The 6,172-nt window shown below is 47.7% G+C and overlaps 1 non-coding gene across 1 annotated transcript; it reads left to right on the forward strand.

The window, feature by feature from the left end:
* Positions 1–278: 278 nt before the first annotated feature.
* LOC114238357 (U6 spliceosomal RNA) lies at positions 279–385 on the forward strand. The gene has a single exon (XR_003623749.1). It is a non-coding gene; the product is annotated as a U6 spliceosomal RNA (small nuclear RNA).
* The last annotated feature ends 5,787 nt before the right edge of the window (positions 386–6,172 follow it).

Raw genomic sequence — 6,172 nt, forward strand, 5'->3', positions numbered from 1 at the left:
GGCTTGGCATTGAGAGTGGGAAAGATGCTGGCCACACACGGAGAGTGATTATAGAATGTGTGAGAGTCAGGGTGAGAACCTTAAGGAAGAGCTTCACTGAGCATGCGGGAGGCGGAGCTGGGCCTGAACAGTGGCAGTTAAAGCATCTGGCGGACCTGGGATAAATATGCTGAATCCCCAAGACAGAGAGTGAGAACACTTATTACTGTAAGTGTAACACAGACAGGTTTACTTTCATCCATTTGTGTTAAGGAACTTCCTCCAAGGATTTACTTTCAGTGCTTGGTTTGGCAGGACATATACTAAAATTGGAACTATACAGAGAAGATGAGCATGGCCCGTGTGCAAGGATGACAAGTAAATTTGTGCCATATTTTACATTTTCAAAGAAATTAACTCAAAATTGACCAAAGACCTAAACATATGATCTAAAACTATAAAACTCTTAGGAAAAAATAAAGGAGAAAAGCTTTATGACATTGGATTTACAGTGATTTCTTGGACATGACACCAAAAGCATGGACAACAATGACAAAAAGAAAGGGATAAGTTGGACTTCATCAAAATTTAAAACTTTTAATTTTGGGCACAATAAACAGAGTGAAAAGGCAGCCCACAGAATGGGACAAAATATTTGCAAATCATATATCTGATAACGGATTGATACCCACATTGTGAAAAGCACTCCTGCAACTCAACAACAACAACAACAAAACAACCTGATTAAAAAATGGGCAAAAGACTTGAGTAGACATTTCTCCAGAGAAGATATACAGATGTCCAGTAAGCACATGAGAAGATGCTTAACATCACTAAGCATTAGAGAAATACAAATCAAGACCACAATGAGATACCACTTCACATCCCTTAGGATGGCTATTATAAAAAAAAAGGGCGGGGGGGGGGGGACACAAAATAACAAGTGCTGGTGAGGATATGGAAATATTGGACCCTTGTGCATTGTTGATGGGAATGTAAAAATGCAGCAGCTATGGAAAATAGTATAGTGATTCCTCAAAAAATTAAATATATAATTATCATATGATCCAGCAATTTCAATTCTGGAAATATACCCAAAAGACATGAAAGCAGGAGTTCAAAAAGAGAGTTGTACATCCATATTCACAGTAGCATTATTCACAGTTGCCGAAAGGTGGAAGCAACCCAAGTGTCCATCCAGAGATGAATGGATAACAGAATTTGGTATATCCACATAGTGGAATATTGTTCAGCCTTAAGGAGGCAGGGAATTCTGACACATAACTACAACATGGATGAAACCCAGGCATTATGTTAAGTGAAATAAACAAGTTGCAAAAAGACAAATACTGCATGATTCCACTTACGTAAAGTTCCTAAATTAGTCAGATTCACAGAGGTGGAAAGTGGAACGGGGGTTTCCAGGGCTCGGGGTGGAAAGAATGGGGAAGTAGTTTTTAATGGGCACAGAGTTTTAGTTTGGGAAGTGAAAAGACTTGAAGATGGATTGTGGTAATGTCTGCACAACAGTGCGACTGTACTTAACGCCACAGAACCAAACACTTTAAAAAGGTTGAAATGGTAAAATTTTATGGCAAAATGTTATGCATATGTACCATGATTTAAAAAAATTTTAAATCAGGAATAGCCATTAAAAAGAAAAGATTTGTGTTCACAGATATTTCATCTCACTCAAATGTTCAAAACCATCTTTTTTTTTTCTCTTTTGGCTGTGTTGGGTCTTCATTGTTGCGCACGGGCTTTCTCTAGTTGCGGCGAGTGGGGGCTGCTCTTCGTTGTGGTGCACAGGCTTCTTTTTAAATTTTATTATTATTTTTTAAACATCGTTATTGGTGTATAATTGCTTTACAATGGTGTGTTAGTTTCAGACGTAGAGAATGGACTTGAGGACACGGGGAGGGGGAAGGGTAAGCTGGGACAAAGTGAGAGAGTGGCATGGACTTATATATACTACCAAATGTAAAATAGCTAGCTAGTGGGAAGCAGGTGCGCAGGCTTCTCATTGCGGTGGCTTCTCTTGTTGTGGAGCACGGGCTCTAGGCGTGCGGGCTTCAGTAGTTGCAGCACGCGGGCTCAGAAGTTGTAGTGCATGGGCTTAGTTGCTCTGCGGCATGTGGGATCTTCCCAGACCAGGGATCGAACCCGTGTCCCCTGCATTGGCAGGCGGATTCTTAACCACTGCGCCACCAGGGAAGCCCCCAAAACCATCTTAGTGCTTCCTCTCTCTTTGCTTCATGACAGAATTGTCTGTGTCTTCACCCATTGCCTCCTTTTTCCTAAATGCAAGGAAAAGAGCTGTCTTCCCTCCTTCCCTGAGGCATCACATCTTACTCCTTCGTCCAGTTCCCTCACACAGTGGCCAGGCTCTGAACCCTGGTTGCTTGTCCACAAACGTGAGGCCCTGTCACCGTCAGCTTCTTATTCCGTAATTAAAGCCGAGCTCCGAGCTCCATTAGCCTAGGGAGAATCTCCTCCTCCCGCACGCTCTCCAGGCCGGCCACCGCCCTGTGCCCTCTGCGCCACGCCTCCAAGTGTTCACTCTTCTCAAGATGGTTCTCCAGCACACCTGCACTCCCTGTTCTGAGCACCGCTGAGACGGCTTCCTCAGGCCTAATCCTCTGAAACCTGCTTACAGCAAATGATAGCATTGCTTCCACGATCCTCCTAGAAGGTCAGGTGCTCCCTCGGTATCAGATCGTGCGCATCAGAACTGCCCCTCGGTGGTCCCCATGGCCCGCGCTCTATCCTGAAGCACCCTCTCTCTCTGCCTTGCCCTGCAGTGTGCCCGAGCTCATTCAGAAAATAAAAGAAAACGAAGGAGCTGCTATAAAAAAAACCATACTGTGAATTTCACAAACCGAATCAATTGTAAATAATTTGTGAATTTTACAGTTGTGGAGATCTACAACCCAGGCCTTGGCGCCCCGCTGTCAGAAGGACTCCCTGACTCTTGGTGAGTGCAGGGCGCAGGGCTGGCATGGGGGCGCCCGGGGCTTCATCAGTCTGGACGAGAGAACACTAGTAGTGTTCTCTTTCTGTGGTCTTTCTCTTAGAACTCTGCTGTTCCCGCGGTTTGTCCTCAGTGGGTGAAGTTACTCTGTGGCCTGGGGCCTAAGCGGGAGGCCTTCTGTGGTCCAGGAGCCTGCATTTCGTGTTACACTGACTCCCAGGAATGGTTTGTAGAAGGAAGGGAGTCCCGACTGCTCTGGTGGAACAGAGCAAGGCTGGGAGAAAGCGGTGTGCCGTGGTAACTGAGCGGATCCGTAGCGGGCGACACGGGTGCTGGGAAGTGAGGTTTGAGCCTCACACTTGTCGGAACGCACTCAGAGCTATTTGATCGTCCTCTGTTTTCTGTCAGGCAGCTTCATCTCGTCTTCCTTCCTGGACCTTGATCCATCTGACTGGTCTTCCATGCCGCCAACCTCTCACACTCTGAAAGAGGCGTAGTGTGTGTACGAGAGTGTGCATACGTGTGCACGTGTGTGCCTGTGCGTGTGTGCCTGTGTGTGTGTGTGTCCCCTCTTTTCTCCTCTCCCCCTCCTTCTTTCCTTCCTTCCCTTGGAATCTGTTACTCCCCTACAGGTCCTTTCTCCTTCAGGAAAACGTGGTCTTCTCGGCCCCAAAACACAGCATTCCTGGAATCTGCTGAATGGTTTATCTGGGGAGAAAATGTCTAAATTCGAGATTGGCTCAAATTTAGGTGATGTTTATTCGTGCATGTGCAGCTCCTGCTGGCTGAATTTCGAGTCTGTGTGCAGCCTATTGTCTAGGATTAATGCTTTTCACCTTATTATTAAAAATCTTTAAATCCTGGTTTTCGTCTGTATAAAAATGTGGCTGCTTATGTCAGAAACGTTTGTAATCTGTATGTCCCCAAGCCTCACCAGTTCTGAGTGTGAATAAGGGCACAGTACCTGTTACGGCTCGTTAGTGCACACGGGTGTCACCAGCTCCCAGCGCCAGCACTTGCCGAGGTGCCGTTTTACTCCATCTCATTCTCTCCCTGATGCCCGCCGTCCTCAGGGCTGCCAGCCTCTGCTGCACATGTGGGCCTGGGCTCCTGCCAAGGGCCGATCATCCTGCTGGTCCGGCCCCGGAGCTCCCAGTTCACACAGGTCTCTGCTCGTCTGAGCTGTGCGGGGAAGAGCAGTCGCCCCTGGTGTCCTGCTGGCCTCCTTGCTGGGCCGGGGAGTCCCTGGAGCCCCAGAGCGGCACCCTGTGTGTTTACACACGCACCTTCCTCTTTGCCCGTCACTTTGTACACGGAACAGTGACTCCCTGCAGCCTGGGATCCTGGGCTCAGTCCAGCGGTCACAGCAGACTCCTGTTGCATTAACGTGTGAAGTAACGGAGTTCTCTCAAGGCCCCCAAAGGTCCCCTTTGTGATTCAATTCCTGTTTTTCCCGGTGTGACACCAGCCTGTTTGTGCCTGTAACGCAGTGCTGGACAGGATCTCAGTTCCACGCAGGGAGAGGCCTGGTCAGTGCGGCGAGGTGTCGCCTGCCCCACCTGCCCCGGCTTTTCCGGGGGAGCGACCCTCCTACCGACCTTTAACGTCTGTCCTTCTTCTGCAGTCTTCGTGGTTGAGTTTCAATCCCTATCTATTCCTCTTATTTTAGAAAGAAACTTTGGCTCTGGTCTTTTAGACACAGTTATCGTTAGAATGTCCTAAAATTTTAAAGGAATATGTGATCTGCCACACAGGGCTGGAGGCTAGAGGGGTCAGGAAAAGCAAACCTGTGGAGGCCTCCACCTCCAGCCCCGCCCGGCCTGGTGGTTCCCGGCACTCCTGCCTCAAGCGCTCTTGGCAGATTGGGGGCGGCCTGAAATAGGCAATATCCATGGCCCTCCATCAAGCCCATAGGTCGACTTTGATATGAGGCATGTCATGTGACTGGTCCGATACTGCACGGGGAATATCGAAACTGAGACTAGAATACTAGCCATCCAACTCCAGCATTCGCTCCATTTTGTGTTTTTGTTTCCACACAACTCTAATTAATCAAAATGTTATGCCGATGGTTTCACGGGTGCATACGTATATCACAATTTAACCGAGTGCTCTGTTTAAATATGGGCAGTTTAGGTGTCAATTATACCTTCATTAAGCTGTCTTAAAATAATTCATATGTTATGGGACATTTTAATCCTAAATATTTATTACATATCCAAAGTCATCCTCTCACCAATAAAGCATCCTAGAATCTGTACATAGGACTTAGAAATTATTTGTAATCGGTTGTTGTATGATTTTTCACTTCAGACATGTGACCTCAGCTTTCTTGTTAGTTATTTACACATCAAAGGTAAGAACAGCAACACAGAGACCCATGAACACTAGTTACTAGTTGCATGCACACAGATGTACCTGGCAGTCCTGGTTCTACCCCACTGCCCCACCCTGCTGTTACTGGCGTGGAGAGGGCTGGATTAAACTTGTCAAAGGACTGATGTTTGGCATGGTTCTGGTCTTATTTGCTCTGATGACCTTTGTCTTCAGCCACCTCTGCTCCTTTCCTCAGTTCTTGCCTTTTTTCCCGACACACAGTGCCCAGCTCTTCTGCCCATGATGTTCGGTGGTCCCCACCCCAAGAATCTTCCTTAATGACAGCAAACCTCATGACCCTGTGGAAAGAGACCAGACTGAGCCCGACATCGCCCCGTGACACACACACTTCTGAATCGAACCCCCTGTGTCTATAACACCCCAGCACACTGCCATTCTCCCAGTGAGAACAAGCACACCACACTCTCCACGTGTGTTCAGTAACTGGGAAGATTCTCCCAGCCGTTCCCCCTCAGCTGGCCAGATCAGCCCTGCTGGTGTGAACCAGCATCTGGGTGCTTTAGGCGCAGGAGGTGTGCTAGGAAGGTATGGTTCCCCGGAATGTGGACACAGAGGGCGCTCTTCGTTTGCTCCTTCTGGTTTTACTGCAGCCCTGGGCCCTCGAGGGCGAGGCTCTAGAAAAGTGGTCTCCGGCCGTGTTGACCACGATGGCGTTCACTGGTACCGCTCTGTCCTTGGAAGTATCCAAGGCCCTGGCAATTCCCACTGCATCATGGGAACTCTCCCCATCCCTTCCTCTCTAGAAAGCCTTTCAGATTGCACATGAGAGAGATGAATCTACGCATTCTAGTTTATTTTCAAGAAAAAGTGAAACCTTTATTATTA

This window comes from Balaenoptera acutorostrata, chromosome 14, assembly GCF_949987535.1.
Source record: "Balaenoptera acutorostrata chromosome 14, mBalAcu1.1, whole genome shotgun sequence".
NCBI lineage: Eukaryota > Metazoa > Chordata > Mammalia > Artiodactyla > Balaenopteridae > Balaenoptera > Balaenoptera acutorostrata.